Source organism: Pezoporus flaviventris, unplaced genomic scaffold (assembly GCF_033815535.1).
Source record: "Pezoporus flaviventris isolate CSIRO_AGI_PZ_B2104156 unplaced genomic scaffold, CSIRO_AGI_Pfla_v1 ptg000016l, whole genome shotgun sequence".
Taxonomy (NCBI): domain Eukaryota; kingdom Metazoa; phylum Chordata; class Aves; order Psittaciformes; family Psittacidae; genus Pezoporus; species Pezoporus flaviventris.
This window is the reverse complement of record NW_026892564.1, coordinates 4981749-4998884: the sequence shown is the minus strand read 5'-3', so window position 1 is coordinate 4998884 and position 17136 is coordinate 4981749. Positions and strand designations below refer to the sequence as shown.

Here is a 17136-nt window from a genome sequence, read left to right as displayed (position 1 = left end):
AGTTATAAAAGAAATGTTGATTAATATAGCATGCATTTAAATTCTCTTGATTTATATTAATGTTTTAAGGAAGAATTTTACATGTTATGTTTAGTGAAAAGTACTGATTACATAGCTCTTCTTTCTCTAATCTGTCTAGCAAAACCCTGGCTTTCATGAGGCTTATTTCACAAAAGACACCCAGTGTCATATAAATGACCAAGCCCTGACACGACAGCTTTGTCAGCCTTGTGCGTATTTAACTCTTTCCATATCAGTTGATTATTTCAATTAAGGTTGGCTAGTCTTTATTTGCAACTTTAGAAACAAACAAACAAACAAGCAAGCAAAACCCAAGCAAATAAACAAACAAATCAAGGAACTACACTTGCCTTTTTTGCAAATCCATAGATGGAGCAGGTGTTTTAGACTTTTATACAGCACCCTGCTTTTCATTTGACATTTGTCACATATAGTAGATTTCAAAACTTGAATTCTTGTTTTGATGATACCAAGTCATATAGAGAAAAATTCCACTTATCTAGTTCCTGTGGGTATTTTCAACTTTCAACTAAGAATCTACCACAAAAAAATAAACAAGGCAATATGTTTTGAAACAGATTCAAAGAGCCCCTACCTTTGCAGAAGTCAGATGTTTTAATACATAATATTAATAACAATGGCTACTAAATATAGAAGTTTCTGTTTTCTTAAAGTGTTTTGATTTAATGTTTAAAATTTCACTTACATTTTAACCTTGCCAAATCAAACAGCTATCTGAAGGGCTTGACAGTAAGTGCCAAGGTCACATGACAAAATCCAGGTTACATTTGCTTCACTAAAAGGAGCCTGTGGAGAAAAAAGAAATCCTTGTAAATCTTTTAGAATACTTTTTTTTTTTTATTTTGCTTCTTTACCTATTACAAAATTAGTTGACTGTGTACGAAACAACCAAACTTAGTCAGGTTGACATTCTCTTTCCTGATGATAACATGGATTGATCCATATACTGTGAATAAGTAATTCATTAGGAGAAAAACTGTTCAGAGGGCAAACGAAAATCACAGAAAGTTATGAACTAAGCTGCTTTTAATTGCTTTGCATCTATTAATAGTAGCCTTTCCAATAAAACATGGTGCTCGAAGTTAAATATCTCATGCAAGCATGCCATAGATACTGTCATACAGAAGGCATGAAGAACCACATTTTTCTCCTCAATAAATGTTTTCTAAACTGCAGAGTTTGAAAACTATCTTGATTGAAAAATGGGGGCATAATGAATAAAGACTCAACTGTCCATGAGATGACAGGTCATTCATGAAGAAATACATTTATTTTCTATCAGCTCAAATCAAGAAAAAATGTTTAGCTGAACTATTAGACCTCAGACTACCACCTCCAGTGATGACAGAATACAACTAATTTTCCTTTTCCCTTAGGGAAGTCTTTATGCTGACAAAATTTTGTAATAAATAAGAAAATATACTTCCAAATGTATATAAAACTTTTTTATTTAAATAGAATTTCTAGAGGAAATGTCCCTTTATTTTTGACTTAGAATTTAGTTTTTTCCTTTAAATGAGCCAAAAATATATCAGACAAACAAGAAAACAAAATCTAATTAGGAGAACAATATAACAAAATTTATGAAATTTCTATTTGGTAAGAGAGTGCTCTAGACTGGCATTTAAAGTCTAGACTAAGATTTTGCTTTGCACAAGAGGCACCTTTAGAAAACATGGCTCAGAGCTTGTAAAAGACAGTTAAGAAATAATGTATAAATCCAGAGTGCTTCAGGTACTTTGGATTTGGATTTCTCACAGGTTCTCACAGGAAACAAGAGGAAGTTTTTATTTTTTTTTAAACTTGAATCCCTCCAAGTTCTTATCCCCTGTTAGGACTAGTAATTTATACAGTGCACACAACAGACAGAAGCATTCATAGAAATATCATTATGCGTTTAATAAAGCAACTTGAGTGGTATGTTGAGTTTCAGTAGTTCTGTTATGTCTCTTGCTCAGCCTGCATATTTGATATTCGGTCTCATAGAAGATATGTAGTTAACACTTCTGAATACCACAATAAATTGTCAACAACCCTTACTGTCTAGGTATGTTTGTGCTTAACCCTTTCTTGTACTCTTCGTTAGATTGTGGGAAATATAAAATTACTTACATAATTTAGGAACAAATTAACACCAGGAAAGGAAGAGCCTTGGGCAACACGGTCTAGGGTGAGTTTTTCCTGCCCATATCAGGTGGTTGGAACTAGATGATCTTAAGGTCCTTTCCAACCCTAACCATTCTGTGATTCTATGATTCTATGGATGTTTAGGGAAATAAATGATAGAGCACCTACTAGTCTCTGTATTCTTGCAAGAGATGTACAGTATTAGCAACTTAGCTAGCACTGCAGAAAGAATTATGTTATTATTGATGTTCTTTGCTCAGTAACATCTGACTTTCAATCATATATTTTTAAAATATCTATTTATTGAGTACTGAATGATCACCTAAGAATAGATATTTGATACCCAAATGGTATTTGGAACTGAACAAGAAAGTCAAAGAAAAAGAAAACAAGGATGTGCTATGTGCATATTATAAGAGAATTTTTTGTTGCTGTAACTGAACCTCTGCTCATCTGGAGCCCCCTATACGTGATTGACAGCCACCTGGTTCAGAAATACACAGGCATATGGCACCATTATTAATCCTTACCCAAAGATATTGCAGTAAACACATTGCAGGTTTGAAAAAATAAACACATTCCAGGTTTGAGAAATACTCATTTACCAAATGCAAACAAATGTGTCCTGTTATAAATTGTATTCTATAAACACACTTGCTTTCATAGCCAAAGAAAGACCTGATGAGTGCCAGGAGTTCTCTATAACTTTGGGAATTAATCATATTCTATCTATGACTTTCAATGATATCAGAAATTTAAATAGAAAGGAGAGCAGTAAAATAAAAATATAACATCATGCTGATCATCATTCAAATACAAAACACAAAATGTATTATGAAAATGTGAATTAGCATAGGCATTTTTCAAATATAGATATAACTCTTGGTCTCAAACAAGCTAAAATTAAAGTATTGGAAACAAAATGGTAGAGAATATGACAACACTGATCAGAAAAGAAAGAGCTTAGATCTAAATGGCTGTAAAAAAAAAGAAAAAAAAAAAGGAAAAAAGCATTCCATGTTTTTAAAGTAATTAACTGAAAAAGATTTGAGCAAAGAACAAACCAACATATCCTTACACCATCAAACATTTCCTATGGCAGTACTCTTCTTCTACACTCCTAACCTGTAGTGCCCTTGTTATACAAATTAGCTCTTGCAGCTGTGTGTCAAGCATGTTAACACTCAGATGTCGCTTATATTTATTCCATTCAAAAATCTTATTCCACATTTTTAATTCAGTGCGTGAGTTGCAGTCTTTTGCAGATGAGAATTCCCCAAAACAAACAATTTTATTGGAAATGCTTATAACCTCTCTTAGCTGAGACTGAATCTTTAAAGACTACACATGAAAATTATGAGTTAAACCTCCACTAAAGTAATCAAAGTCATCCAAGTTGAGCTCCGACACTATAAAATCCACAGGAAGGGCAATATATATGATATCTATATTTCTGGTAACACTAATTTTACTGCAAATGAAATTTCTTGAGTCAAGTCTCCAAAGAATTCACTATAAAAATAAAAGCAACTTTAGAAATCAAAATGCTACAAAAACAGTCAGATTTTGTTTTCTTGTGGAGAGCTCTATTAGCAATTTTAGAATTATTATTAACATCATGTTGCAGCCAAACCTATTTTCTGTTAAAAAAAAAAAATTATAACTAAACTCTTCATAGTGTACCCACCTCATTACATTCTTGTACCTTATCATACAATTAGGAACCTCAAAAAAATGAGCTCTAAGATGTTTTAAAGTGAATGGATTATGCTTTAGTAAGATAAACAAGCCCAATGAGGCTACAGCATACTAGTATCCTGCTCTTAAACAATATTTATATTATGGTTCTACTAGGTTTTGATATCTGTATATTGTTGTGCTATACTGTTCTTTACTGAAGAAGTAAAATTTGCTTTGGTTCCTTCAGACCTACATTATAAAAGAAAAAAAACAACACATTTTTTTACATATTTCTTCACGTCAGACAACACTGTTAGTGACAAATTCTAATGCATATTTTTGTTCTAAGAGTTAAGCGAAAAAATGTAATACTTCAGATGTGAAACACACCTGACAACTAGTTTAAACAAGCAGTTCCTCTTATTGACCTCCCAACAGCCTTAGTTTTCCGTACAAGTTTGCCCAGCAGTTCCTTATTTAACCATGCTGGTCTCTTGGCCCCCCTACTTGACTTCCTACTCATTGGGACACTCTGATCCTGAGCTTTGAAGAAGTGGTTCTTGAATGCCGACCAACTATCTTGAGCCCCTTTACCACCTAGTACCCTTTGCCATGAGACTTCCCTTAGCAATTGATTGAAGAGGCCAAAGTTTGCCCTTTGGAAATCCAGAAATGTGTCCTTGCTAGGTATTCTATTCCTCCCACACAAGATCCTAAACTCCACCATCTCGTGGTCACTGCAGCCCAGGCTGCCATTGACCGTCACTACTTCAACCAGACCCTCCTTGTTGGTGAGTACCAGATCCAGCAGCGCTCCTCTCCTAGTTGGTTTGTCCACCATTTGCATTAAGAAGTTATCATCAATGCACTGGAGTAACCTCCTAGACTGTGAAAGACTGGCTGTGTAAGTCTTCCAGCAAATATCAGGGTAGTTAAAATCCCCCATAAGGACCAAGGCATGTAGTCATGAGGCTGCTTTCAATTGCCTGTAGAAAGCCTCATCAACTCCTTCGTCCTGATCAGGAGGTCTATAATAGACCCCCACAACTGTGCCACCCCTACCAGCCTGTCTCTTAATTCGCACCCACAGACTTTCCACTTGCTCCTCATCTGCCCCTGGACAGAACTCAATACATTCTAGTCGCTCTTTCACATAAAGATCATCTCCACCACCTTGCTTTGCTGATCTATCTTCCCTAAAAAGGACATAGCCATCCATGACCACATTCCAGTCATGTGAGCTGTCCCACCATGTCTCTGTAATTGCCACCGGGTCATAACCTTTAGACCGCACACAGACTTCTAACTCCTCCTGTTTATTCCCCATGCTGTGTGCACTCGTATACAGGCTTTTCAGGGAGCGAGCTGAGCACGCTAGTGGCACCCTTGGAAGGCGGGAGGCCTTCTGGTCTTCATTCATACTAGAACATTGCCCCACTAGTTCAAACCCAGCTACAACCCCCTCGCACTTCAAATCTACCCTAGAGCTCTGTGAGTGAGCTCTACTAACTCTTGCCCAGGTACCCTTTTTCCCCTGCAGGACAGGGTTTAAACAACTACCCTTTACCTCAAATGAAAGAATAGATTGAGAGTTCTCCCTAGTCTGCCATTCTTCAAGCCCTAGCATGTTTCTCTTGGGCTTGTCCCCAACAGGCCCAGTTATCTCCCCTTCCCCCTTCCTACCTAGTTTAAAGCCCTGTCAATGAGCCCTGCTAACTCCTGCCCCAGAAACCTTCTCCCCCTCTGGGACTGATGTATCTCACCTGCCACCAGCAAATCAGGTGTCTCATATAGCAGCCTATGATTGAAAAACCCAAACCCCTGCCTTTGGCACCAGTCCCGTAGCCATACAATGACTGTCACCCTCAACCATTCTGTAATTCCATGAAACAGACGTAGAAGCTCTATGATATAGTCAAGCCACTCAAATTGTGGATCTTGAATCCCAGGGGAGCAGTCATAGTATACCAGATTCAGGAATCCCTTGTCTGCGTCCAGGTTCCTCAATGTTTCCATGACTATTGGATCCAGGTCACAGCTTTCCCACAGAATTCAGTAACAATGGGACTTGTAGCAAGGCGTCAGGTGCTCCAGAAAGAGGCCTGTCAAAATATTATCCTGAATTCAACTAATCCACAAAATATTTTGAACAAACCCTTTCAAAGATGAAACCTGGCCAAATCAAACCTTATCCTAAACTCTTATAGCTTAATTACCTTATTTTAAGCTTCAGCTACTGAGATTTATGAGTGGTTTGGCAGAGAGCAACACAGTAGACATAAACATAAACCACACTTTTTGAAAACCAATCAAATTCTCAAATCTTAAAATAAATGAAAAAAAAACCCTCTTCTTCCACCCCTCTGCACTACCCAGTAAAGAGTACTTTGGTAGCATGTATCTTCTGATATATATCAGTAAAGTACTTTATTTGGTATATGCTGTCATACTTGCCTTCAAGAACAAAAACGAATGTCCAGCATAAGAGTTTCTCAACCATATAAACAGGCAACGTCTGCTAAAAAGTGTCATAATATTTATATTTATATATTTATTAATATTTATATTTACTACAAAAATAGAAACGTTTCACATAACTTTATGTTAATGTCTGTGCTCATGCATAATTATTATGTGCTTGTGTAAGAAATACATCATATTAAAGGAGATAATTTAATGGTCCCACAATGCTAAATTACATATGTTTTGTGATCAAACTATTTGTAACTGACTATCAATGCAGAGTTCAATATTTTACTTTTGCCTCCTACCTTTTTAATATGTCCTGATACTCTATTTCTTATTCACATAAATGCTTAACTTTACTTATTTCAGCAAAAGATAACTTATTCTAATAAGCCTATTACAGACCCATTAATGTCAGGCATCTAAGGAAAGATCTCTATCAACTGCCTTTCATCATTGCCCTCTCAGACAATTTCATTCTTTTGCTCCTTAAAACTCTTCTGGAAAGATGGGAGGCAGCATCTTTACTCATTTGCCAGCTGTCCAGTGACACTTGCCATCTTTCTTTTATGCACTTGCCTGCCCAGCTCTGTTACAGGTCAGCTTTATCTTCTTCACTTATCTTGGAGATTTCTTTCTCATGTTTTATGAAAACTCTTTAGAAGCAATATTTAACTTTCTATTTCTAATTGACCCATAGATTCCCCATTGTGGAAAGTTGTGTCACTTTTTTTTGCTATATTTTGAACAGCAGCCTCTTCCTAAATGCAGTTCAACTCTGATCCTAAGAGGGTACTTTCAGTTTGCATACAAACAGAAATAGTGGCAAAAATCCCTCTCTGAATTCTTTACAAATTGTTTACAGCTCTTCCTATCACACTGTTGCCCAAAAATCTCAAGATGATAGATATCTGTGCATCAAAACACCAACCCGTATGATTTCCATGTAGGTTATCTCAAGTGTATGAAAATGTTAATGTGCCTTACAAAAATAAGAGGGCTATTTCAAATTCTCTAAAATCTCCCCCCAAAAGATGCTGTAGTTAAAATACATTTGCATGCTAAAACAACCTGAGTCCCCAGAAGAATAAGTAGACTTTCTTCCCTTTGAGGTTAAGATAAAAAGGTTTAGGGAAGTAGACTATAGATCACTCTGTAGTGACTGAGTACCTTTGTCAATTCACTGCATTTCATGGACATTTAATCCATTGTGAGCACTATGTAGAGCTACATACACTGTTTATTTGCCTGTGAGCTCTTTATATCATATTACCTTTCTATGCAAAAGAGTGGTCCTATAATTCAGCTTGGACTTCAGCGCTATCTTTATTTTCAATGTATGTCCTCATCTTAAACTGGCTAAAGGATATACAATGTAAAACCTTTCCTAATGGGTCCCAGAGAGCAAGGCTGATAAAATATATTCATTTATCAAAACCTCTACTTCAGCCATCAACATGCTCATTGGAAATTACCATACTTTTTTAGTAGAGGCCCTCAGGAACTCAAGATACTCATTACAGGTGCTGAATGACAACTGTATAAAGAAAGAAAAAGGTCATCCCATTGTTAATGGGTTTTCCACGTTGCACCAACAATGCTAACACACTTTACATCAAGCTAATTGCCAAGCAGCAAAAGTGAAACTTTTCTCTAGATTCATGCTCTTGATTATTATCTGTATTAGACAATTAAATTATGTTAAAATATTATATAAAGAAAAGATTCAAATCAAAACAAGAAATAAAAGTTACACAAATAAAAAAATAGTTTTTTTTTTTTTTTTAGTTTCTATACATTTAGACTTCCAAAAATTTAAAATTTTACCTGAAAAATACATACAAGAATTTTTTACTGAAAATAATTTTAGGATTAATTATGTAATTTTTTAACTACTGTAATTTATTTAATAGATCATTAAGTAGTGTTTAATATAGCTAAAAAGTTTGCAACTTTTTTTACAGCTTATGTTTACAACAGCAAAAGACCGAATTTGATTATAAATAAGATTCTTCCAGTGCATTGGTATTCTGACATTCATTAAACAGCTTGACTTCTTTTGTGAGTACATCCTGACCAGCAAACTTTGATATCTTATATTCTAAAACAGTGATGGCACTAAAAGAACTTAGAACTGGGGCATAGGATTCAAAAGAGTTCTTACTATTGTTCACTGTAATACAAAAGCAAAAAACAAAATCCCTTCTTCACCAAGCACTTAAGACAGACATTCCTGCAGTCTGGCAATCTGGTGTGAGTTTTCTGTCTTTTAACTGTTTGCGCTAGATACGGTGAACGCTATCAAAATATAACTGTTACACTTAATTATGTGTATTAATGTGCATTATTCTTAAAGAAAATCCATGACCCTAACACAGTAATAGTATTTGTAAATATATTTGATTTAAGATCTCCTCTAGGGATCTGCAGATAAAATAAAACACCACCTTAAAGGATCTTTAGCAAAATGGATGTAGAGTTCTATGGCACCAGACCTTAGAATACTGGAAGGTATGACCAGGGGAGTATAAACAAAACATCTAACAAACAAGATTGGTTTACTCAGCCAAATCACATTTTCTTTATGCTCTACAGTCACTGAGGAATGGAACTTAGTAGGCTTGTAGAAAGCATCTGTTAAGTGTGCATATTCAAAGTTGAAAGCATTTTTAATAAACATTTATAGTTACTAATGGTGTTTTAGCTGTTTCATGATCATATACCTAATGCAGCATAGACTAAAGCAGGGAAAAGAACAATCTCCTAATGAGCTCTTCAAAATTATTTCATAGGAATATCCACAACAAACTGATAAAAGTTAGAATACCTTACATTCAAGTCCTGCACCAGTGCAACCATATTAATTTGAGTAAGTACTAAGTCCTGGCAAACAACTTGAGCTCAGGAGTTTTTGAATCTCTGATTCATTATCTCTCCAAAGACTAAATCCTTTTCCCCAGGAGTTAAATTTTGGTTTAATATTGCCATTATTATATGAGAAAGGCTTAAATACTTAAAAAGCAGAAAAATATATTGCTCAATTTAAGTAATTGTCTTCGATTAGCAAATGTTAAGTACTGATGGGAAGGAAAAAAAAAGGAAAACAAAATTCAATAAAGCAATACTTAGGCCATCAAAAAAAACAATACGGTAAGGGCTTTTCCTCTCTCATTTAGTTACTTGAGGATATCCACATAAGATTCTTCATATAAGGAATTTTAAGTATCCTTAGAAGAAAGTCAGTCGTGCATGTATGACAAGCTGTTTGTCAAACAACAAGTAAACAGGACAACGCTTTATGCATAAACATTAGCATATAATGGAAATATATTTCTGAAATTATTATACCTGTCAATTTTTATTAAGTATAATTATACCCACCAGGCAACCATTTAAAACATCAATTTCAAATTTAGCTTTAAGGCACTCATTTAATGTATTTTCAAACATATGCTCATTACTACAATGATCTGGAATGAAACCTTTGCACATTTCTAGTGCATAATAAATACTTAAAACCACTGGTTATTGATATCTATGATATTTTGAGAAAAGCATAATGTATACATTACACATTACCTTTTTTTTTCCTGAACACTTGCATTCTCTGTCAGACTGCAAATCCAATATAAAGCTCTATTTCAGCATCGTCTCAGCTGCCCTTTTTTTTCATGTTGAGATGATATATACAGAAAACAGCCAAAAAGCTTTTTAAAGAAATCACTAGGCAGTGTTTGTGCATCTCATGCTGGCAGATCTTTTTTCAGGTGACATACTATTACTACAATCAAATAGATATGACTCCAGCCCAAAAATTTTAGAAGTCCTGAACTGCAGGGAAAAATGTGTATCATATCTCCTAGAAGTAACTGCTTCAGAGGAAAACAGGTGAACAGGACTGAAGATTAAACTGTGAGGCAGGGTTTAAACTGAAGGACTCAGGGAGCAAGGTCCAAAGTGACAATGCTCACGCCATCACATACAACTGGGGAATAAGCCAGGCCAACCAGACCAGTGATAAATGTTCCTTAGAAGCTTCCCAAGAGGAGAATCAGAAGGCCAACCACCTCTAGGGTTCATGGGCCCTGATGAGATGCACCCCAGAGTGCTGAGGGAGCTGGCAGATGTGATTGCTAAGCTGCTGTCCATCACATTTGAAAGATCATTGAGAACAGAAATGCCTGAGGACTGGAGGAAAGCCAATATCACTCTAGTCTTCAAAAAGGGGGAGAAGAAGGACCTAGGAAACTACAGGCCAGTCATCCTCATCTCAGTCCCTAGAAAGAAAAGGGAACAGCTCATCCTGAATGTTATCTCTAAGCATGTGGCGATTATCAGGAGTACTCAACATGGGTTCAGCAAGGGGAAATTATGCTTGGCTGATCTGATAGCGATTCTATGGTGAACGACTGGCTGGGTAGATGAGGGGAGAGCAGTGAATGCTGTCTACCTTGACTTCTGCAAGGTTTTGACACTTTCTTTCCTTTAAAAGTCCGATGAGTGGACAGTGAGGTGGATTTAGAACTACCTGAATGGCAGAGGTCAGAAGGTTGTGGTCAGTGGCACAGCCTAGTTGGAGGCCAGTGCTCCCCAGGGGTTAGCACCAGGTCCAGTCTTATGAAACTTAACTCATCAATGACCTGAATTGACTCTGGGACAATGTGGGACAGAGTGTACCTTCAGCATGTTTGCTGATAATACAAAACTGGGAGGAGTGACTGGTACACCAGACAGTTGCGCTGCCATACACTGAAAACTGAGCAGGCTGGAGAGCTGGATGGAGAGGGACCTAATAGAGTTCAACAAAGGCAACTGTAGGGTCCTGCACCTGGGGAGGAATAACCCCATGCAGCAATACATGCAAAGGGTTGATCTGCTAGAAGAATGACCTGAGGTCATGGTGGACGGCAAGCTGTCCACGAGACAGCAATGTGCCCTTGTGGACAGTAAGCATTTATCATTTATGTGGATTCTTTTTTATCACCTATTTGTCAGAGATCCTGAATAAATTATTTTTTTAAAGCAGTTTTAATTACTGAATATTTTAGTCTACATTACAGATTCGCCTACGTAAGATTAAAAAGAAAAGGTCATCACTCGGTTAAGTGACTGAAAAATTTCAGGCAACTCACTTGAAGATTTAATTTGCATTTTTCAGGGTACTTTGGAATACTAGCCTGACGCTTGGTCTTCTGCCAAAGCACATGCTTTGTTTACCTTTTCTTTTTCATTAAAAAATACTTGAAAGTATAAGGAAAACACAGAATTTTAGAAACCAGAATTAAGTGCACAAAGCATTGCTGTATCTGTCCAAGATCCTTATCACAAAGATTAGGTATATTCTGCTTCTTACAAGAGTGACAGGAATGCTGCATTACTAATTGCTATCTCTGTTTCTTTAGAATACCTAAAAACAGAGGTAATATTAGGAATTTAAGAAAAGCAAGTGGTGCTAATAGCAATAGATTAAAGCAATTTGTCACTGGGTTTGATTAAGAAAGTTAGATTTAAGATTATAATAAGAATTTTTCTGGGGGAAAGATACATTTTATCAGCTTTTATCAACAAAGTGCACTCATAGCCCAGAAAGCCAACTGTATCCTGGGCTGCATCAAAAGCAGCATGACCAGCAGATTGAAGGAGGTGATCCTGCCCCTCTGCTCTTGTGAGACCTCACTTGGAGTATTGTGTGCAGTTCTGGTGTCGTCAGCATAAAAAGGACATGGAACTGTTGGAACAAGTTCAGAGGAAGGCCACAAGGATCATCGGGGGTCTGGAGGACCTCCCATATGAAGACAGGCTGAGAAAGTTGGGGCTGTTCAGCCTGGAGAAGAGGAGGCTGCATGGAGACCTCATAGCAGCTTTCCAGTATCTGAAGAGGGCCTAGAAGGATGCCTGGGAGGGACTCTACATTAGGGACTGTAACAATAGCACAAGGGGTAATGGGTTTAAACAGGGGAAGTTCAGCTTAGATACAAGGAGGAAGTTCTTTCTGCGAGGGTGGTGAGGCACTGGAATGGGTTGCCCAGGGAGATTGTAAATGCTCCATCCCTGGCAGTGTTCAAGGCCAGGTTGGATGGAGTCTTGGGTGACATGGTTTAGTGTGAGATGCCCCTGCCATGGCAGGGGGGGTGGTACTAGGTGATCTTAAGGACCCTTCCAACCGTAATTATTCTATGATTCTATGATTCTATGAACTATAGGAACTATAACAATAAACTCTCCAGCCTGACTCCTGTGAACATAAAGTTTACATTTTCCTTTCCTGAGTAAAACAACCCAGACTATTCAAGAGACTTAAATGATATAAAAATCAGACATTTGCATTTATTTTGTTCTTTTGAGGTATTACAATGAGTAATACCTGGATAAACCAGACTATTCTAACCAAGCATGGTCCAATACATTATAGTGATTCCTGGCAATAAAAATAAACATTGCTAGAAGCAATACTTAACTTTTTACGAAATCAAAGAAATCAAGAAGAAAAGAAGTTCCTATGTAGTTGTACCTCATCACATGCAAATGTTGGCAAATTACATTAATAATTTGAAGTGTTTTCCTATCACCACTGTATGGAGAGAACTGAAGAACTGCTTACTGATCTATACTCTAGGAAATATCTGCATACTATTTAAAATTTTAAGAATGCCTGACTCAAATGGGTAAAACTCACAACAGCATTGCCTTTTACTCTGCACTTGGTAAGCATGTTACAGCTCAGACCCATAGAAGTGAAATGACTTGTGTTTCCACTGGTCCAGACCCCCCATGGCACCCTGGGCACAGGAAGGTTCTGAAGGAGAACATCCATCTCACAGAAAATCGGCTGCTCTGTGACTGGTTTCTTTCAATCTGCCAATTTACACCATGTGACCAAAATGACAGAGAGTTTTCTCAAAACTTTAAGATCAAAGAACATTTTTCATTGGGCTCCCTCCCACCCAGATCATAGGTACCATTGCATTGCTTGACTTTTCAATGTTCTCTGCAATCATCAGTATGTGACTGAATTTATGATAAGCAGATATTGTCTGAATGACTTATATATTTGTTTTCAATTAAAATCTTATTTTTTATTATTCCAATATTAATTCTAATATTAATCTGATAATAATGTTTTGCCACTTCTTTGGCTTGGCAGCTGAGCATTTGTTGATTAATTAAATATTAGACGGTAATTCTAAACTACAGTGTTTACATTCTGTATTTTCTCACTACGGAAATAAAGTTATAGACCTCAAATTAAAAATAAATCCATGGTGCAACAACAGACTCCACTAAAGTTTTTCCTTCTCCACCTACTTTTCTTCCTTATTTCTTATGTGAAGATTAAGCCTGATAGTTTGTAAAGCAAAGTTGGTATTGAAAGCTCAGTATTTTTTGTTAGAGGTATATAAAAACGTTTCATTATTTCATACATAATTGAATTCAAGCGGTACAGAGTGAAATTGAGAAAAGCTAATCAATTTAATATGCCAATCAATAGAAAAACATTAGATTAATACCAAAAGCCTGTTATTACTTATCCACTTTTCCTATACCAAGTTTGATTGGATGAAATCTCCTAAGCGATTCCATGCAAGTAGCTTGTTTACCTTGTGAATTGCAGATTTGAAAATTTAACATCAAGTTTGGTAAGCTACGAAGTCATTGCATACAGCCTTACTTTCTAATCACCTCAAATCACAGTGATATATAGGGCAAAACCCTTTATATGTACACAAAATCAAAAATGTTATACACTGAATATGTATATTACTTATTGAACATTAAATATTAAAAAATTGCTGTAACATTTATGGCAGCTATTTTTTTTTTTAAATGCATACTATATTTCTAAAAAAAAAAACCTGTAGTAGAGAAAAAAAAAAAAAAAGATAAATCTTCCATAATGGTATAGTGGTAGCTGATTTTTGGTCCTAACTGGTAATTAATGCTAATCATCAGTACCTAATATAAATCTGATATAGTTTGTAATAGGCATGAGTATCAAATCTGCATGCTGGGATTTTTTTTTTCTGGAAAGGTCATTTACATGTAACATTTTTTTTCACCTCTTCTCCTCAATTGCCTTTTCCCCTTAGAAAAAAAAAAAAAATCCTTAAATTTATGATTCTGTGATGGAACAAATACTTTTAGACTAAATTCAATTTCAAGCTAATGTTTACTGAACCAAATAAACTAAATGTGTATGAGCTATAAATTTGAAATCATGCATAAGAAAAGCAGGTGAATAACTAGATAACCCTACGTCTATGAAACACCAATCAAATTATACAAACATTTACAGAATATTTCCACAATCTGAAAAAGACTTGCTTGAACAATAGGAAGATGCACCTTGTATTTCATCTTGCATCTTCTGTTTATATTTAACTACTCATCACTTATATTTGGCAACTGCAAAAAAGGGAATAATTTTGCAAATTTCAGACCCTAAATCCAACATTTTATTTGCAAAATCTTTCTGAACTATCCCTAAACACTTTTACATGGTCAAAAGTAATTAATAAAGGTAATTAATTCAGTCCACCAAATTTGCTTCCTTCAGTTATGGTCATCCTAAACAACAGATTAATGTGTTTCTGTGGAAATTGGATATGCACCAGACACCTGAATCTACAGGAAATATTTTAGAATTTGATTGTGGAAGGACTAATTCATTAATTTTATTTTAAAATATTGTTTTTTTCAGTCTAGGTCAAATTAATCTAGTGTAAATTACTTATCACTAGTTTAGCATAACTGTCAGTCATTGGTCTATGAGTACTTCCTCTTTTTATGTATTACTTCTAAAAGTTAATAGTTAATACATAACATTCTTTTCCAAAAGCTTGGCTATCTTTTACCACTACACACTTTCTAAATCCTTACTTTTTCTGTGGCTTTTCTGAACACTTTACCATTTTTTCATCCTCTTTTTTGAACTCGGAGTGTCAGAACTGGACAAAAGAAGGTAGCCAAAGCTGTTCAAATACCAAGTGCAACACTTTTATTTTTTGTCATTTACTTCATTGTCAACTGGGTGATATATATTTAATGGAGTTTTTTCAGTCTATTGTTTATCCTCCATGGTATAAGTTTTTTCACAGTCACTGCTTCTAAAGATGAAGGTGCCTGTGTGCATCCTTGGATTTCTTTATTTCTACACTACTCAGTTTACACTGGGCTGCACTGACACACTTGCCGGTTCTATTAATCCTATCTGTTGAGCAATTCATATCAATGGCACATTTAATCTCATCTTTGTCAACTACTAATATCGCAGTCTTCATCCCACATTCAAATTTCATCAGTGTTACTTCTCTGTTTCCTTTCAAGACACAAATAAAAGCTAGGTGAATGCCACCAAAGCTATCAGTGATTCCTGTAGAATTAAAGCTCATATCCACCAGCTCCTACACAGAAAAATATTTTCAGATGTATCAGATGGACTTTAAATAATCAGGACTAATTATTTTAAATGTCTATTTGCTGTTCACCCTTGTTTAATCTGGCCATTATTACTTGTTCAAATCAGAATATTGCTTAGCATTGATATTGGGCCTGTTAATTCTCTCTTTCTTTAAAAAATACATTTTTTTTTTCCATTTCTGTTGATTTTCTTTGCTATTTTACAGTTCACAAACAGTAACACGGGAAGACTTGGAAGTATCAGATTCTTAGGTACAGTTTATCTGCATTCACAAACCTATAAATGCCTAAATCCAGTGTCACCATTAATATAAAAGGGGGTTTTATTAAATGAAAACACAAGTGAAATAGGAATATATATGGAATTCTATCCAGTCATAGAAGTCATCTTGCCTTTCGTACTCGAATGAAAATATTATAAAATAAACCCCAGTACTTATCTTCTAATTTTCATACATCACCCCCTCTGTTCTTCCTTAATTAAATAAAAATCCATTCATTTTAACTTTCCAGCCATGAAAATTTTCCAACGACTTTAAGGAATACCAAAGAATTGAAATTCCATATTCACAAATGAACATTTATGATTCTCATATTGTCCAGACTCACAGTATTTGTGCATAGACCATTAAGAATTCCTTCTCTTTGTATTTCTAACTGGTTTAATTCATTGTTAAAATTCATAATTTGGCTTTGTGCCACCAATTTAGAAACCTAACTTGCATCTCAGTTTTACTGAGTTTTACTCAGTAAATTCAGTTTACTTCTTTTTTACCCTTCCACTTTGTGGCAGTAACTATTAAAATGTTGTAGCAGTCAGCATGTTAGGTCACTGTGACTAGTGGAGTAGATGGTCTATAATATCTGCAAATTTAACACATATGCTGCATTCATACTTCTAGAAATTAAAGAATATTTAGGGAATTAATACAAAGTTGCTTTAGAGATCTGTAGATGATCCAAACCTTTTAAAACGCTTGGATTGTGTTTTGTTTTATTTTTTTCCATGCAGAAACAGAAAATAACAATCAGATAGTAGGAATTTTTTTTTTTAATGATGTGCTCTGCAATTCTGGAGTTAAATCAATAACACTATTGAACACGCAATATCAAGCTAGAAAGGAATTTTACATATACAGCAGCAATTTTACTTTTTAAAAAATATATTACTTTTTGTCTGTAGTTTTCCATTTCATTACTTATCACCCAAACCACGAAAATTTTTCAGGACTTCATTTAATAATTAGAATAAGTACAAAACATGTACTTTCTTACTCTGTGTGTATTTGTGTGCAAGTGTGCGTGTATTCTTTAGAGATTAATTAGTCTCCGATAAGAGCTTAACTAAAGATGTCTATTCAATTTCATGGGACTTTCTGCAGTGAAGAAAATCCATATTTTTAA

The 17136-nt window shown here is 35.4% G+C and overlaps 1 protein-coding gene across 5 annotated transcripts in view; it reads right to left on the bottom strand.

The window, feature by feature from the left end:
* MGAT4C (MGAT4 family member C) overlaps window positions 1-17136 on the bottom strand; it is a 393664-nt gene that overhangs the window by 312506 nt on the left and 64022 nt on the right. For all 5 annotated transcript variants that reach the window (XM_061454645.1, XM_061454643.1, XM_061454647.1 and 2 more), the window contains one exon: window positions 728-828. The gene's annotated coding sequence lies outside the window, so the exon portion shown is untranslated. The remainder of the gene's footprint in view (window positions 1-727; window positions 829-17136) is intronic.